General features: G+C 32.3%; 1 non-coding gene across 1 annotated transcript; it reads right to left on the bottom strand.

Annotated features, from left to right (window-relative positions):
- Positions 1-1,356: 1,356 nt before the first annotated feature.
- On the bottom strand, positions 1,357-1,459 carry LOC141571995 (small nucleolar RNA U13). The gene has a single exon (XR_012497028.1). It is a non-coding gene; the product is annotated as a small nucleolar RNA U13 (small nucleolar RNA).
- Positions 1,460-20,430: the final 18,971 nt, after the last annotated feature.

Here is a 20,430-nt window from a genome sequence, read left to right as displayed (position 1 = left end):
GACCCTTACATATGTTGCCTTCAAGAGACTTACTTCAGATTAAAAGACACAGACTGAAAGTAAAAAAATGGCAAAAGACATTTCATGAAAATGGAAACAAAAATAAAACAAAAATTCTGGATTAGCAATACTTATGCCAAACAAAATAGACTTAAAAATACAGGCTATAACAAGAGACAAAGAAGGACCCAGTAATATCACTTCTGGGTAATTTTCTGAAGAAACCCAAACCACTACTCCGAAAGGATGTGTGCATCTGTATGTTCATAGCAGTATTATTTACAATAGCCAAGATATGGAGGCAACCTGAGTGTGCACCAATGGATGAAAGGATAAGGAAGAGGTGGTACACATGACAATAGAATATTACTCAGCCATAAAAAAGGAATTAAATCTTGCCATCTACAAAAACATGGATGGACATAGAGGGTATTGGGCTGAGTGGAATAAGTCAGACAGAGAAAGACAAAAACCATGATTTCACTTATATGTGGAATCTAAAGAAAAACAAACAAAATAGAGCAAACTCATAGATACAGAGAACATGTTGATGTTTGCCAGCTGGGAATGGTGTTCGGGGGTGGGTGAAACAAGGGAAGGGATTAAGAAGTACAAATTGGTAGTTACAAAATAGTCATGGGGATGTAAAGTACACCATAAGGCATATAGTCAATAATATTGTAATAACTGTGTATAGTGTCATATGGTTACTAGATGTATCGGGGTGATCAAGTCATATGTTGTACACCTGAAACTAATATAATATTGCATGTCAAGTGTAATTGAAAGGCAAAACAATTATTTAAAAAAATTAAAACATAACTTGGGTTAACTTAAAAATATATGAAAAAAATTTGTAATAAATGTGTTTGGAATAGACAAGTAGCTAAATTTTTCATTAATGCCCCCTTTTCTTGATTTTCTCCATCTTTCCTTACGGAGAAAAAAATTGAGTTTCTCAGGAAAAGTTACATAAGCGTTACTCTAACTCTTAAGGTTATAGTTGATGTTATAGTTCCTTTTAGTGGGGGACTTTGATAGTTTTATCCATTGCTCTCCCCCCAGGACCAAGAAAATAATAGGCACGCAGCAAGTATGTGTTGAATTAATGAATATGCCTGGTATATATATATATATATATATATATATATATATATATATATATATTTAAGGATTCTGACATCTAGTAGACCTTTTCAATGTTATCACCATGAAGGGAACCTCTCTACCCCTTTATTTGTTGAATAAAATAGAAAAAAAATATAAGATTTAAAATAGCATTCATCCTGTTTCACAGATCCCCAAAACATCATGGACTATAAAGCATAAACATTCTTTTTTTTTTTTTTTTTTTCACGTCAGATGGGTAATGTGCCGATGTCATAACAAGGTTTGTGGGAGGCACATCTCACGCAAAAGCGTGACACCCAATCATCACACTTATGGACTACAAAAGGATCAGATATTCTAATAACAAGGCAAAGTACTTCATTGAAATTATAATGTATTGAGAAACTGTCAAACTATTCAAAAATGGCTACACCATTTGTTGGATTCTCATCAGCAGTTTATGAGAGTTTTAGTTGCTTCAGATTCAGACTTCCTTCACATTCAGATTTCTTTTCTTGCATTCTAATTGGTGTCACTTTAGCATTCATTCATCGTTCCATCCATCCACAATCTATTTATTTGTTTATGTATTTACTTGGAAAGTAACCTATTTTGGTAATTTATAAGTTTATACTAAAAATCCCATTTATGCTTTTACTTGCTTTTATATACAGACAAATACAAGAAAACAGTTAGTTGACAGAAAATAATTATTACTGAAGTAAATCATTTTTAAATAAAGACAAGGATAAAAACCATAATGTTCTATAAACTCTAGGAATGTGATGTTATTTTAAATAATTGATTTGATACTATTAGCAATAATATACCATTACTGCTCATAAATCTATTTAATTGGAATATTTCCACTGGTATTCCTTTAAAACTGTATTGACATGTGGACTTTTAACATCATAATTTCATAACTTTGTGGACAAATATTTGGAGTCTTTGTCTCTGATTCTGCTTGTGTGACCAACAGCTGTGCCATTTGGACACTCACTCTGCCTGCAGGACAAACTACATTACTTGTATTGTCTGTTTAATCGCTACTTGTTTAAGAAGTTTGTTTTATAAGCTCCAAGGGAAACAGAAGAAGTAGTCAGTTCCTTATGACACCACCATACCTCCTGTTGCTGACCATGTCTCAGGACTCCAATCAGTGGCCATATCTTGTGACTGTACCTGATGATCATGAGTCAGTATAAATTGGAAATCCCATTGCCCTAACCAATCAGAAAGATCTTCTGGAATTTTTGTTGACAGACATATTTCAAAGAAGCTGTTAATCTCAAGTATCATCTTATCTATAAGGTTACAATAAATCTTCGCTCCTCATGTTCTCTGATCCTTACCAATATTTTGTTATATTTATCATGGCATATAAATGATTTATACATGATACTATGCAAATTATTACAAAAATGAATTATCAGAAATGTTAGACACTATAATATTAGACCAACAAATACTTAATAAAATAAATATTTGTGGTACAGGGAAATAATGTGATTACTTTAAAAATATTGACATGTTATTCAAGAAACAAAGTTAAGAGAATCTAATATTAAGAAAGAAAAACTGAAATTTTGACAGGTTGGAAAGCTAACAGTTTCCCACATTTCCAAACTGATGCATTACCATGTTGAAATCATGTTTTGTTACGGTTACATGAGTGACTTCATGACTTGTGCATAACTGAACATGACTGAGGCTATATAAGCCTGAAGTAAAGAACAGTAAGGACTGGCAATTATTATCATTCAAAATTTAATAATTAGTAGAGGAGGTATCAAAATGAGAAAACTAAGAAATAAGAAATGGGTTTAGGGCAAAAAGAAAAAGATGTTTAGTAACAATTACTGACCTTTGGATAAAGACAGGTTGAGCAGCCTCAGCTCTGGAGATCTCATTTCAGAGAGTATAATGCCATCTGCTCTGGAAGGTTTGGACGTTGAAGCTCCTGGAGGGAAGGAAATACATTCCTGAAGTCCCTTCTAAGTATACTTTTCATAATTTATGCTTTATCTCTCTCAATAAAGCACAGTGAAGACAGAAGAAAATCTAAATACAAAAATGTCTATTTTATTTTTAGAGATTTTTTTTAATTTCTCTAAAATTGGACCAGCAGTATATAATTTTAAGTTTTATTAATGTATAATTAATACACGTCAAACTGCATATGTTTAAAGTTTATCAGTTCTGAAATATGTAAACATGGATGAAACAATCACACTCTAAAGACAGTAAATGATTTTCATTTTGTCTCTTTTAAATCCCACCTTCCCACCTTTTTCTGCAACCACTTTCATTGCTATGCAACCACTAATCTGCTGTTTCATCAATATAGAGTAATTTGCATTTGCTAGAATAGTTGATAAATGAAATCATATAATATGCACTTTTTTTGTCTGGCTTCTTTCACTCAGCAAAAGTCTTTTCATCTCCATCCATATTTGAATTTATACCAATATTTCATTCATTTTTTTTTGCTAAGTAGTACTCCATGTTATGGATGTACTGCAGTTTCACTTGTGAATTGACATTTGAATTATTGTCAATGCAATTGTGAATAAAGCTGTTGTAAACAATTGCAAACATTTTTGTAAAAAATATTTTCTTTCTCTTGAATAGATAGCTAGATAAGGAATGGCTAGATGGTATGGAAGACATGTTTACCTTTCTTTAAGAAACTGCTTTCCAAAATGGCTGTTCCATTTTACATTCTCTCCAGCAGCGTGTGCTTCAATTGTTCACACTCTTGTCAACAGCTGATATAGTGAGTTGATATAGCTATATATATATTTTTTTCATAGATATTCTAGGTATTATTCCTTTAACAGGCATATACACTGGAAATAGTTTCTCTCACTCTGTGGCTTGCATTTTACTCTTAATTATGTCTAAGAACATGAGTCTTTAATTTTGTTGGAGAAAATATTATCAATTAATTCCATTATCAATCATATTTATGGCATAGTATAAAAAAATATTTCCCATTTTAAGGTCACAGAAGTTATTTTCCTATGTTTTCTTCTAGATGTTTTGTTATTTTAGGTTTTAATTTTAGAGTTATTTTCCATTTTGAGTTAATTTTGATCAATGATGTGAGGTGTTTTATTTTTATGCTTATAGATAGCCAATCAACTTAGAATCATTTGTTAAAAACAGAATCCAATCTCCAATGAATTGCATCTGTGTTATAAATCAGTTGTTCATATATAGATGTATGCATACATGCATATATATACATATATATGAATATACATACACATATATACATATATGTGTGTGTGTACACACACACACACACACACACACACACACAAGATCCAACAATTAAGTTCTCGAACTCATCCTAGAGAAAGTGCTACATACCTCATTGCTGAATATCACTACAGTCACCTCTGAAGTGCTCCCCTTGGGGAGATATGCACTGAGGCCAGCTCCTAGGCCACCCTTCAAAGCAATTTTGGAACTCTTTTTCTGGAATTGACATCAGAGCTCTCATCATATTACCCTTGATGTCCTGAATTTCATCAAAATGTCTTCCTTTCAATATTTCCTTTATCTTCAAGTAAAGAAAGAAGTCATTGAGGGCCAGATCAAGTGAAGTTGGAGAAGGTGTTCCAATACGGTGATTTGTTTACTGTCTAAAAACTCCCTCACAGACAGTGTCATGTGAGCTGGTGCATTGTTATGATGTAAGAGCCATGAATTGTTGGCGAAAAGTTCAGGTCATTTTCATCTAACTTTTTCACACAGCCTTTTCTGCACTTCCAAATAGTAAACTTGGTTAACTGCTGGTCCAATTGGTACAAATTCATAATAAATAATCCTTCCGATATCAAAAAAATGTTAGCAACATCACTGCAACAAGTTTGAGAACTTCATTATCAGAACTTCATATGTAGAATCTAAAGAACAGAACAAACAAATAAAACAGAAACAAACTATAAAGAGAAATATGGAGAACATTTTGTGGTTGCCAGATGGGAGTGGTGTTGGGGATGTCTAAAAAAGGGGAAGTACAAATTGCTAGTTACAAAGTAGTCATGGGGATGTAAAACAAAACATATGCAATATAGTTGACAATATGGTAATAACTGTATAGTGCCAGGTGAGTACTAGACTAGTCAGGGGGATCACTTTTTAAATTTTTAAAATATTTATCCACTATGCTCTACACCTGAATATAATATATAAATAATATTTAATATCGACTGTAATTGAAAAATTATAAAAAAGGAGGGGGAATGTAAAAGTGAATAAGGTAAAAAGACAAGTCATGGGGAATGTAATATACAGCATGGGGAATATAGTCAATAATATTGTGATGGTATAGTATAGTTTCAGATGGTTGCTGGACTAGTTATGATAATTACTTCTTTAGGTATATAAATGTTGAATAACTATGCTGTACACGTAAAACTAATGTAATATTGTATATTAGTTATATTTTTTAAAATGTTGTTTTTAAAAGCAATGTGGAACAGTTTTTAATATTGCTTCTTTTAAATAAGCTTAAAATTTAATATTAATTCATAATATTTTTTGCTGACAAAAGATAACATTCATAATTCGGGCATTGCCGAAAACAACCTTATTGATACGAAACAAAATAATAGAGCCTGAAATGAACCAAAAGAGTCTGGTAATATATTATATTTGAACATTTTCAGTTAAAAACACCTTATGTCATACATGAGTTTATCACACTAGCGTCAATTAATTTTCAGTGTCCAAAAAATGTGCCAAAAACTTATAAACCTTAAAATGGTACAAGGAAGATTAGAATCTGGTGGGATATTTTGGCTGAAGTGGTAAAATGAAGTTAAATATTTGGAATAACTGGCTATCATCATCAGATCTGGAAAATATAAATAATGGTTAAAGAGAGAAAGGAAGAGAATGACAGATACAAGATCATACAATGGGACTTTTGGGAAACTACTAATACAGACAGTTTTTAGGGCAACATATATTTTGTGTCTTTCTTCTGAACCCTCCATAGCCCAATACAGAACTTATCACAAAGTTAGTATTGAAAACACTAATGGATGTATTAGATAATTATTCGTAAAAATAATTCCAACAATATGTTACATCTTATCTAATTGATATTTTAAGAAAACTCTAGAAGTGAACATATAAAATATCCAACAAAAGACAGGTAACTGGAAAGGAGGGAAAAGCATCAGCTGGAGATAGCTGTATGCCAAGCATAAAATTAACAAGATAAATTGTCAATCCTTTCTTTATGAAGTATTACATTGAAAAAAAAATATGTGCAACATAATCAAAGGAAATCAACTAGACAAACTATCTCAATATTGCATTGATACCTCAGGTTGGCAGTACCTTGATGTAAGTACTATCTACTAGGATTTTCTCCTAAGGTAAGATAGCTCATAAATATGATTATTAGTGCATAGAGAAGTAAGTACCCCCTGGAACTGACTCACACTAATCAAAGTCATAGGAGACTCATGTATAAAAACCTGAATAATATTTCTGATTTTATAACACACATGATCTCTATAACAGCAAATATTCATATTTTTATCAGTGCACCAGTATAGAGGTAAAGCAGAATTTACATTTGTGTATTGAAGAGAGAGTGCATATTTTCCTGATTGACTGTGAAGTTTGTTATGAATAGACAAGGCAACATTAGTCTACATTAGGTTCCTCTTGGAGTGCCTATTAGGAAAACACTGGATCATAAAGCTTTATAATCATTGACTCTACCTTCTGACTGATTTATGAGCCATTTTGGATTGAACTTGGAAGAAAGCTGAATCACTTTACAGAAAGCTTATTCATATAGAGAAGCGGTTCAGCACCGCCATTCAATGTGCTACACCTTCATTCCTGGTGCCTTGGTATTTTACTCAGCTACACACTTACACAGTGAGCTATTCTGGTGGTAAAAGGAAGCACTGTTAACAAAATCTGCTCAAACACAGAAAATAGAAATAGCCTGAGGCTGGATGGATAATTGCCTGATGTTTTCAATGGGACTGTCAATGCCAACCAGTAGGATTCTCCTTGTCTGCTCTTGGTAAATGACACGCTGACAACTACAGGCTACTCTCTCTTTCAGGTTATTTCTTCTGGTACTTTATATTGAACAACGTTTTTGCCTAAATCAGGACCTGTAATCTATTGATCATACCAACTTTTCACTTCTTCTTGCTATCTCATGCCTTAACTTCCTTCCTTCCTTGGTTTAAACAGTTCATTTTTATAAACACTAATTGCATACATACTCAAATTCCTTGTCACTCTATTCCTTCATGATACAAGATTGAAAAAAAAAAAAGAAAGAAAAGAAAAAAAAAATTCCCCTTACTGAATATACCTACTCTGAATGTGCACCTGGACAGATAAATATGGCTAGAAAAGAACACATATTGCCCTAGTCTACTTGCTTTCTCTCTTTTTGGGACAGTGATTACTTCTCTGTTCTCAAAATTTTAATATCTTCTTCCCCATTCTTACTTTATTCTAATGACCTTGCTTTCTATTTTGATTATAAAATAGAAGAAATTCAAAATAAACTTTTATATACCACTAAATGCCAACTCACTTTCATCTTTACCTGAAGAATCTGCCTTCCTTCTTGCTAAAACAAATTAGTTTTCTGAGCCCCTATCTGAAATCAATCTCTCACATTTTATTCTATCCCCTCATGTCTACTAAAGGACATTCATTTTTCTCTTCTTCAACTTTTTATTATTCCTCTCATCAACTGGCTTCTCCCACAGGCTTTTTTGTTTGAGCAAATGATTAATGTATCGTTCTAATACCTCAAGACTAAACATACAGTTGGACTCCCCCTTAACTCTTCTCTCATACCTCACAATAATTCATCAGCAAATCACATATCAATAATTTGACCGATGCTTATACCTTCACTCCCACCAAGTCCAGGTCATTATGGTCTCTGGATGAAATTAAAATCTTTGCCTGCACACTGGCCTCCTTGCTTTCTCCCTTAATTGTTTCAATTGATTGTCACTGATATTGTCAGAATAATCATTTTAAAACACTAATTAGATCATGTTTCCTCTCTGATCAGAATCCTGCAGAGCCTTCCCATCTTCCTGAGCATCACAGCCTAATGAACGGATCAGTTTTACTACTTCTGCTGTAGTCCCCAATCACCCTGCCCTGGGTACAGCCATGCTGTTGCTGGAACACATTCAATACACATACCTCTGTACGTTTCCCTCTGCCTGCATCATTTTGTCCTAGGTATTATTTCCTTATTTCCTTCAGGTTTGTGATCAAATGTCACTTTATCAGTATGACCCTCCATGACCACAACTTTATATAAAATAAACATTTCCCTCATCCTTGTCACATTCCATTCTTACCTATCATATCTTTTGTGTGTGTGTGTTTTATATTTCCTCCATAACAATGAATATTATCTAACTGATATTATCAGCTCTGTCATTTAATAGCTGTGTGTCTTTGGTCAAATTACTTAACAAAATGCCTCAGTTTCCATATTTATAAAATGGAAATACTATTAATAACTGTCTCACAGTACTGGCATGAGGAATAAATAATTTTATATACATAATATGCTTAGACCAGTACCAGGTAAATAAGCAATGTGATAACTATCATTTTATTATTATTATTATTATTATTATCATCATCATCATTATATTTAGTCAAGTCTTGCTTAACTGATGGAATATTCCATGAGAGTTGGAACTTCTTATTGCCACTGTTTTATCCTAATGCCTTAATGAGAAGGTGGTACATAACAGCTGGTTGATAAACATCATTTGAATAAGTGGTGACTCACATATTAGAAGGTAGCAAGTACATTTTTAGTTTCTGCTAGTCAAAATTAATCAGCCCTTTTTCTGCCTTTAATCATTCCTTAGAACTTTTATTTTTTATACTGAAGTCCTCCTCATTAGGTAGATTGACGGTAACAGGCCAGGATACTGCTTTAGTCATCTTTGTATTCTTTAATACATTAACTCTACTACTTTTGTTTTCTAGGGCTACTTTTATATTTATAATTACACTTTATATTTCTAAATACACTGAAAACCTTAAGTAACTCAGTTCTGTCCAGGAGCCATGTAATAAGAGTTTCCCTCTAGTAATACAATAAAGCAAGAAAGGCTTAACTAAATCATTGGAATATCAATATGCCAATTGCCTAACTCTTAGTCTATTTCTAGGTAATTATTCTTACTCAGTATACTCTTGTGAATCATTAAGCAACCCTCTTGGGGGCATATAAGTTCAAATACACCATGGTTACTAATTATTTGCAGTTCTTTTAAAAATGAATATTAGGCTGTTCAGTCTCAGTAGCTGAAAGAGACATTACATGGTTTTCTAATTCATGAAAATATCTTCTAATATATTAATTCAAATAAAATAAAATAACTTCCTCAAAAAGAAAATGAATTATTTTATAAGAATTACTTCTCTCTAATTTGGATAATATGGCCATTTTAACTATGCTGATTCTTTCAATCCATGAACACAGAATAGCTTTACATTTCTTTGTGTATTCTTCAATTTTTTTAAATAATGTCTTATAGTTTTCAGCATTTAGGTATTTCACGTCCTTTAAGTTTATTTCCTGGCATTTTATTATTTTAGTGGCAGCTGCAAAAATAATTGTTTAATTCATTTCTTTTTCAGAAATTTCATTGCTAATATGTGGGAATGGAATGGGTTTTTGTACATTTGTTTAGTATCCTGAAACATTACTGTATTTTTTTTTTGTTTGCTTCTCACAGGTTTTTTCATTTCTTTTCTTCTTTTTGGATTTAATGCAATCCCCATCAAAATCTCAATGACACTTTTTAAGGAAAGAAAATAAAAATCATTAGATTTGTATGGAATCACAAAAGACCCTGAATAGCCAAAGTGATCCTAAGAAAAAAGAACAAGGCTGGAGGTATCACACTCCTTGACTTTAATCTATATTACAGACTAATGAACATAACTGAGAGCCCAGTAATAAACCCAAATATATGGCCAGATAATTTTCAACAAAGGAGCCCAAAATGTACAATGGAGAAAAGAAAGCCTCCTCAATAAATGGTATTGGGAAAATTGGAAAGCCATGTCCCCCCAAAAAATAACAAACTAGACTGCTATCTGTCACCATATACCAATCTTAACTCAAAATGGATCCAAGACCTAAACATAATACCTGAAAAAATAAATTGCATAGAAGAAAACATAGGTATTAAACTATGGACCTTGGGTTCAGAGAGGATTTTAAGAATTTGACCTCAAAGACAAGGGAACAGAAGCAAAAATAAATGAATGGGACTATATCAAACTAACAAGTTTCTGTACAGCAAAAGAAACCATTGACAAAACAAAAAGGCAACAAACTGAATGAGAAAAGACATTTGCAAACAACATCTCCAATAAGGGGCTAATATCCAAAATATATAAAGAAGTCATACAATTCAACAGCACCAAAAACAACCAAACTGAAAAATGGGCAGAAGATCTGAACCCTTTTCCCAATAAGACATACAAATGACCAACAGATATATATATATATATAACGCTCAACTTCACTAGCTTTTAAGGAAACGCAAATCAAAACCACAATGAGATACCACCTTACAAGTGTTAGAAGGGCTATTACCAACAAGACAAGTAATAGTAAGTGTTGGAGAGATTGTGAATAAAATGGAACACTCATGTGCCGCTGGTGGGAATATAAATTGGTACAGCCACATTGGAAAACAGTATAGAGGTTCCTCAGAAAATTAAGAATAGAATTACCATATGACCCAGCAATCCTTCTTCTGGGTGTCTACCTCCCCAAAATCTGAAAACATTTATCCATAAAGATATATGTAACCCAGGCACGAAAACAACCAAAGTGTCTTTCCACAGATGATTGGATAAAGAAGATTATGTATGTGTGTGTGTATATATATATATATATATATATATATATATATATATATATATATATATATATATAACATAGATATATACACACACACACAATGGGATATTACTAGACCATAAGAAATGATGAAATACTGCCATTTGCGACAACATGGGTGGATCCTGACATTATCCTGCTAAGCAAATTAAGTCAGACAGAAAAAATCGAGAACTATATGAGTTCATTCATGTGTGTCATAAAACTGAAATCAACAAATGAACAAGACAAACAAGAAAAAAAAAATCACAGACACAGAGAACAGTTTAGTGGTTACCCGAGGGTGACAAGGTGGTAGAAGAGGGTAAGGAGGGGGTCAACTATATGGTGATGGAAGGAGAACTTACTCTGGGCGGTGACCACACAATGCAACGATACAATATACAGATGATGTATTATAGAAATTTACACTTGAAACCTATATAATTTTACTAACTGATGTCACCCCAATAAATTTATAAAGATAAAAAATTACTTCTCTGTAATGATTCTTACCATTTGTAAATATGTATATATATATGACATAAAAAATTCCCATACAAGTAATATAGACTGGTACTTACACAAAACAAATGACCTACTTAAGAACTTACATCCTAGTTTTACCCTATCTCCCAAGTATTTGAGATTTTACTTACTTCTTGGATTCTTCAGAAAGGGCAGCGTGATAAAAATAAAAATCTTTGTGAGTTAATTAATTCTATAGATTTATTTGTCAAACTCTACTGAAGATATGGAAAAGAGGATTATGGCAAATGGCAGGGTGAGAAGTTGTACAGTGTTTTATAAGGGGTATTTTAATAAGTAAAACACAGCAGGTAACATGTACAGATGTTAATACTCTGGTATTGTTTCATAATATCTGTTTAATGGTGTTAAGATGCAGTTTCATACAGAGTTCTGTTAAAATACAAAAATACTATTTTTTGCCCTTGGGCTAGGGAATTAAGTTGTATTTGACCTTTATATGTTTTCACTTGAGGTCACCCTTCCTTGGGCAAGAATAAGATAATTATAGAATATGAATCAGTGTGAGAGACCAAATGTTTTTCATAACAAGGATTCTGTGAATTTTATAAACTTGGGGAAAATTATTGTTTATATAGGAAAGGTGACTAACAGCTCAAACATGCATTGGTAACAGGCTATCGATGAATATTTACCTATCAGTCCACTTCTGACGGCTGGCATTTAGGAGACCCAACGATACTTATGTCTTAGGTAAATTATAAAAACTTGTCTGCTTATCCCCATTTTATTAACTCTTTGGAATTTTTTAAAGGTTTTGTGTGTCTCACCAAACTTTACCAGTTGAACTTGAAACTATTATTACAAAACTCCATTTCCATATTTTAAACAGAGAAAATACTATAGGCAATTTTTGTTCACATGATGCTTAATTTTCAGATTTATTCAAGTGAAATCTTTACTTTTGTTTGAGTACACTGGGGCTTTATTCTGAATCAGAGGAAAAGGTAGACGGAAGAAAATGAGAAGAAAGGATCTAGAATTTCAATGTTCCTCAATTGTTATTCAAATTCTTCCCTGAACAGTTAGGCATATATTATGTCTCTTTCCTTTCCTACTATCCATTACCTCAGAACTGCAGTTGACCTTGGAATTGAACAGGTTTTGGTAACAGCATTCGCTCTATCTTAAATCATCCAGTTAATTTAGCTCTACTAATGAACTCATGACAAATGATAAATACATAATATGAAAAGCAAAACAAATCAATAATACTGAAATTTACATATTTATTTACATTCTTCTTTTTAATACCCCCTTTTTGTTTTATTTTTTTTGTGAAAACCATGTTTATATTCATAAGCAAAATCTGCCAATATGCTATTCAAATATGTGTATCATTCCAAGGAACATTTTATCTACATTTACATGCACAGTCTAGGTAAAAGTGATTTTTCCAGTGGATATAAACTATTAACAATCATTACATTGACATGTTTTATGACAATTAGCCTGTCTTGCTTGTGTTAACAATTATTGAAGTAATTTTCCTTCCTATAAATTATTGGTAATGTGTAATATAATGCATGCTTCACTACTTGATTTTTTTTATTCTGTAAATATATTTCTATAAAATAAATCCTGGAAACAAATGCATGCAGGACCACATTTCTAAATTTTTTATTTCATTAAACATCAGTAGGATGACTGAGGTAAAGCTACTATCAGGTTATGCCTTATTACATTGGCATTTCTAGATTTTTTTTCTGAGCATAACAATTAATCTTAAAAATACCCTGAGCCATCTAGTGTGGGTTATTACCAATAGAGTCATTTTCTTCAAAATCTTTGATTTTTTAAATTTCATTTTTTATTACTAATAGATAGCTATAATAAAAACACTGAAACTCAAAGAATACCTAACAGGCCATAAGAATCTGGCCTTGTATCAGATGTTTAGGAAACTAATTCATATTATATAAATATTTTATCTTACATTGTTACACTTAAGGTCAAGAACTGGGAGGACAGCATTAGGAATAGAGACAGTGGAATTGTAATGGTTGTGTGAAATGTCAGAAGAGTAGTGGATAGGAATAGGGGGGTTGTCACTGTGTGAGGGATATAAATGATAAATGTCTAACTATTACACTGTTTTGTGTGTCTGAAACTAATAAAAAATGTTAAAAAAATAAAAATAAAATAAAATAAAAACAAAACCAATACCATACATCATACTCAATTAAAGACACTAAAAAAAATCTTAATTTTATACGTTTTAATCTTGTTATTAAACAATATATTACAATAAATATTTATAAATTTAGAGACCCTCTAAACATAGAAAATGAAAATATATCCAAACTTGTGAAGAATTACAGTTAATTAAGATTTATTATAGGTTTAGTTGTTCATTTGTTTTTCTAATTCATAATATTTTTTTTTGGGGGGGAGAACTATCTTCTCAATGATTCAATTATTCATATCTAGATTTCACATATTATCCTTTCCTGTTCTGTATAAAAAAATGAGCTTATGCATGGCTTTATCTGTTGTTATATTATTCAAAGCAATCTGAAACAAAATGTAAAATATTTGGATTGTCCACTTTAACAAATATTTAAAAACAGCCATTCTGTACAAGAATGTTTCAGTCTCAGTGTAAATAAACGCTTAATATTAACTTCAGATGTAACTCTGTAACTGTTAAGGTAATTTACTACAATGAGAAACTGAACAAATAACATTAAAAAAGTAGACATGATCAATGCTATTTTGATCTTTTTTTTTCCAATTTGAACTCAAGATTGGTTGGAGTGCTGTAAAATTTATATCCTTTAAAAATGATTAATCATTCTGTCTGTATGGCAGCCTCCTAAAACCCATGGCATGAAGTTCTGTATTTCTCAGATTACAACAATTAAATCATTATAAGCAGGCTTGATGTTGCTGAGGCACAAAGATATTTGGGAGTTATCCAATCATGGAAATAAGAGAAACATCTAAAATGAAAAACTTAGAAAATACCATACAATGAGTTTGTAAAAGTAACTACATTTTTCTTTAAATGAAATTAATGTTACAATTAAAGATTCGGATTATTACATCTGACAGTGAATTAAGTTGCATACAGAAAACATGCCATTGGCCCCTCACAGGGTTGTGTTTCTAGAAGAACAGCAAAATTTCAAGGGCAATTTTGAAAAATGAAAACATTATTTTTGCAATCACATATCAACTTTTTCTTCATAAAACCACCACTCTTTAGGGGGAGACAAGAGAAGGATCATTGGATTTGGAAGGAGGTAGGGAATCTGATCTGATTTTACAGTTTTTCTGAACAGCCTATTCCAGATTTCACTCTCAAAACTACCATCTTAATCTGCCTCTGTATTTAAAGGAGTACTTGAACTCGCTACTCTACTTTGCTGCTTTAAAAAAAAAAAAAGAAAGAAAAAGACAATGGTGGTTACATGCATTTGTTTTCCAATATAAGTCTGAAAACTGAGTGATTTTTTATTCAATTACTCTACTTTTAGTTGAACCATTATTTTCATTTCAATAGTGTTTATTACAATAATTAATATGTTTCTATTAGGCTTAATAAGTTTTATAAAAATCAATTCTTCTGATCATTTTGATACTTTGTTATCAAAGGTCAGAAGTTAACTCAAATTTTGTTATTTTTGTGATATCAAGTCATGATTCCTTACTGTTCATAAAAGATCTATATACAGAATAAAAGGGATCTTTGGTATAGTTTCCTTTGTTTCAATCTCTCACAATCTCGCTGTGCTTCATATAGAATGGCAAGACTATTTTAAGCTTGGCTCACTACCATTTTCTGGCAAACTAGTCAGATAATTTCATGGGCAACCTGCCTTTATTGATAAACTGAATACCACCTTGTACAGTTATGTACTGCTGAAAATATCAATTAACTTCATAGTCTGGAGCAAATCACCTACTTCTCCATAACTTAATTTCATCAACTGTAAAATTAAAAATGATGAATAGTTTATAATTTATAAGTCAAACACTATAATATTAGGAACATGACAAATGTTCTGGTGTTTTCTCTCAGTACCATTATTCCTACACATCTGTGTTATTCAATAATTTTGTTCTAATATTCAATCAAAAAGACTAGACTTAATATATTATGTGTTATCTTCTGGAATTTTAGAAACATAAATATTTTTTATTCCCATATGTTGGCCTAAATAGATATCAATCCAGTAATGGCCTTTATTTCTAGAGTTGCTTTTGATTATTCCGTGTGCAAGAAGGACAGTTATTCTCACCATAAAGAATATGTGTGGAGAAATAAGAAAATCACTTTTAGGGAAAACAGTAATTGAAATTCCAGTCTCCAACTTACTTTGTAACTTTAATTAAGTAATTTAATTATTTCCTTGTCACCATTTCCTCATCTATAACACAGGCCCAATATGTCTTTACTTTAGTCACAGGATTTCTTTGAGGATAAACCAGGTTATATTTGCAAAATTTCTTTGAAAAATAGAAAACACTATTAATAACCAGTATTATAAATTGAATATAAAACCTTTTTTATGTATAAAAACTAGAAAATTACCTTAGTAAATGTTAATCTTTTATCTTGTAGAATGTCAAAACATTTTATTTATGAAATAAATGCCAGGCCCAATTAATCCTTATGATGGTGATTCTTTATCCAAGATTTCTTTTCTTTTACTCAAACCTAATTTTTCTTAAAAATAAAGCTGTAATTCATGAAACTGTCATCTTGTATATCAGCTTCTTCTGGAGAGTCTAGAATTATTAAAAATTACTATGAATTCTTAGGTTATGCAATGACATCTTGGCTCAGAGTGTTTCTCATTGAAGAAAAGGGCATAAGTTATCTGTATATAATTGTTCATTTTCTCAGAAGTCCAGAACTAAGATAAAATAAACAAATCATTCTAATAACACAAAACAACAGAAATAAATCTATGTTCAGAAATGTTTTAGTCTCTAAGAAGTATTGGCAAAATACCACTCTTTGAGCTATTTAGTTTGCATTTGTTTTACTTGGTCTCTGTAGTATACTTTCACAATGCTTTTTGTTTGTTTATTTTCTTATTATACTAACTTAGTCAATGTACTAAGAGATAGAGGAGCTGACATATTTTTACAGAACTCTGTCTACTCTCCATTGTTGGCATATCCTTTTAGAAATTTGACAATAACATGCCTTCTTTATTGATCTCTTCTCTTCCATTTGGCAAATATTGATTTTTTTCTGTGCATTTATAACAGGACTCCATTTTGTTTAATTCTTTCTCTATGAATTAGCATTGCTGACAACAGGAGCTGAAATATCTAAAGCTTGAAGAAATGCCTTTGATTGAATAGTTGTCCAAAAGCCAGAGATGGGAATATAAAGAAATAAAATGGGACTTCTCAGTGGCCTCCATGAAAGTCATAAAGACCATTGTTATTTAAAGACTAGAAATTGAAAACAATGACAGACTAACATGTGGTCTTGGGAAACAATGCTTGTATTAACAGTATCTACCAAGTCATTTTACTGGAGTTTGCAGCATTTGCCCATAAAACCTCCTTTACCTTCTTAGGAAATTGGTGAAGAACTAGTCAGTGCTGACCTAGGAAGCAATATTTTGTTGTATATAATACAACCACCTCCCTAAAGACTGTGATTAGGTCAAGAGTGGTCACAGAGACAAGGACAATCATCTAAGGGCCGCCCACTGACCTGCGACTGATGTGACAGAACAACAACAATGCCAAAGAGACTAATCAGTCTTTCTCGCCTACAATTTTGAAATTGGAAATTAACTATGGGAGATAAAAGTGATAAGGAAGAAACAGAGAAGTCATGATCACCCTGTAAAAGAAGTACTGAGAGAGCACAGATAAGTAAACAGGTAAAGTGAATTGGTCATGGGAAAAATGAAAGTAAAGGCACATGAGTTGGAGTTTCATATTGTTAATGAAAAACATTAGAGTCAAGATTCATCCTTTCAGGTGCTGAAGTTTATCAAGCGGCCCTAAATCCAGAATTTTCCTAAAACTCACAACTTTGAGTTCCGGTGTCCCCAGGCCTTTCTTCTCAAGGAGTTTACTGATTAGTGAAAGATGTATCATCATGAGCATTTTATAGAAATATGCATAAATTAACTGGGTGTAGAGAAAGAAAAAGAGAAATGACCAACTCTACACCAAGAAGTCTGGAAAGACTTTAGCAGGAATAATCATTATTACTTGAAGAGGAAAACGAGGTACAATTCATTGGGAGCAAGAACGCTGGCAGATCACAATTTAATAACAAGTGTTCCAAACTTAAAAATTGACATTTGGCAAAATTACATGTACTGATTATTTGCTTTCTCATGGCACAGGCAAGAAACCAGGGCAAATTCAAATAGATGGACAGAATGTGTGTGTCAAAGGTCAGAGAAAAGCTTAATTAAAAACTTAAGTAAGGGATAGACTTAATGAGGCATAGGGGATTAATTGAGAAATGCATAAACTGAGTTTTAAAAACATAACATGTTATTTAATTATAGACAACTTCAAAAAAGAGGTAGATATTAATTGACAATTGTGAAGTGCCCTGTTGTATGGCACCAATGTTACTTTTTCTAATTTTAACTTCCGTGCTTTTTACAGCCTGGATTCAGGCATATTCTTCATGTTGTGCGTGCCCATTAAAAAATAAGTTCTAAAAACTTATTCATTATTAATGCCATTAGTTTTAATCCTTGAACAAGTTTCTTCCTTTGAATTCAATTGTTCTTATAAATCACTTGAAAGTGGCACATGAATATTAATGTATATATCTGTTTATTTGATATCATATTGACCTCTAGTTTCTTCAGTCTACTCTTTTTTGGATCTGAACTGCAGCCCAAGATATTTCTCATTTTTCTCTTCTGATTTTTAATTCTGGGAAGTAACAGTTACCTATATTATTTTTTAAGTGCACTTTAGAGACTTTTTTTTTCTAAGATGGATAATTAGCATATTCCTATAGGTATTTCTGAATATCAACATCTATTGATTCCATAGTACCTGATAAGGATGAAACAAACTTGGATTTCAGTAGAAATTAGATAAATCTGGTCTATCATTTTTAAAACCTCTCCCCACATGGAACATATAAAATGAGAGAAGATGAGAAGAGGTTGATAAAGAGATTTATTTAGGGACAGCTGCTATTTTGTTGTATCACACTGAATTATCTTCATGTGGGCACAACAGGATACAACCTTCTCACCCAATGACTCTCAACTTGCGGGTAATTTTACTACCCATTGAAACATGTTGGGTTGTCACAACCAAGGCGATACTACTGGCAGCTAGTGGGTAGAAACCAGAGATACTATAATACTAACCATCCTCCAATGAACAGGACAGCCTCCAACAACAGTTATCCAGAGGGGAAAAAGTCAATAATTTTGAGATTAAGATCCCCAAGCTCACTTGAGACTACTTAGAAAGCTTTGAAATATATTTTGTTTAGCGGGAAACACAGAAGACTGATGCCAGTTCCATGCCTAAGAAAGCTAAAGTAGATAGAGGTTAGACATGTGTCACTAGCTTCCCAGTGCGTGAAAGTAGTTTCAAGGCACCACTTATAATAATGGTACCTTTGTTAAGTCATTTCTTAGGAGACAGTCAGCCTGGTAATATCTGGCAAGGTGAGAGAAGGGGTGGGAAGGAGGAGACATGCTCTATGTTCCACCTTTCCTAATACAGGACTACAAGATTCTGTCCAAATCAAGCTTCAACTGGTGCTGGACATTCTAATTATTGGATTGAGACTGTGCTCTCAAACACAATATATGAGTAAGGCTAGGTATTTACCATATACCATAACATATCTAACTAATTCGCTATTCATTATTGGTGGATATTTAAGTGATTTCCAATTTCTTGGTATTGTTTTAAAAACATGGTACAATGAACATCAATAGATTTCTTCTTCCTTCCTCTATTTTTTTCTCTGTCTTTCCCTCCCTCCTTTCCTCCCTTCTTTCCTTTTCTTTCTCTCGCTTCTCTCCCTTTCTCTCTCTTCCTTTTCCTTCCTCCCTTCCTTCCTCCTTTCCTTCTTTTCTTCTTTTCTTCCTTCCTTCCATCCTTCCCACCCACCCGCCCGCCTGCCCACCTGCCTTCCTTCTCACCTTTCATTTTGGAGAAATTAAAAATGAACATAATTCAGGGGGGAAAATGGAAAGGCCTTAAAGATATACGACCATCTTATTTTAAATTAATAGGCTTTTTAAACAGTTTTAATTTCACATCAGAATTTATGGATGTCCACATTTTCCCTATTTTGTTTGATTCCTTTCCATGGGATTAGAAAAAGCCATCATTAGATCCATTTTTTTACTCATACAATTAATAACAATAATAGTAACAAATTAGAACAATCACATAAACAGCTATTCTGTACTTGGTTTCATAGCATTAACCTCCTGTTCATGGTTTCTAATATTAAAAACCTTTCAAGAAGGGATATTCCTATCCCTGTTTTGCATAGGAAATAAATGAGGGCCAGAGGAGTTATGGACTTTCTTGTCCAAGGTCTCACTAATATTATGGTGTCAATATATGGCTTACTCCATGCTGACTCTCTACATTTAGTTATTTTTATCTTCTTTAATGGATTCTGAGATAGACTCACTTCAATACAAGCTCAATTACTAATATTATAATGCTTTCTCATATAATCAACTTTACAAATTTCTTAACTTTACAAATAACAAACTTAGGCAGTGGGAGTTGAATAATTCATCCAAGTTTACAGAGGAAAATAGATTTGATTCTAAATTTAATCCCTTTCCTTACGACTTCAATTCATAATTGTAATGAACTCTCGAGTGGCTGAACTCACAGATGAC

This window comes from Rhinolophus sinicus, linkage group LG05 (assembly GCF_036562045.2).
Source record: "Rhinolophus sinicus isolate RSC01 linkage group LG05, ASM3656204v1, whole genome shotgun sequence".
NCBI lineage: Eukaryota > Metazoa > Chordata > Mammalia > Chiroptera > Rhinolophidae > Rhinolophus > Rhinolophus sinicus.
This window is presented reverse-complemented; position numbering and strand designations above follow the sequence as displayed.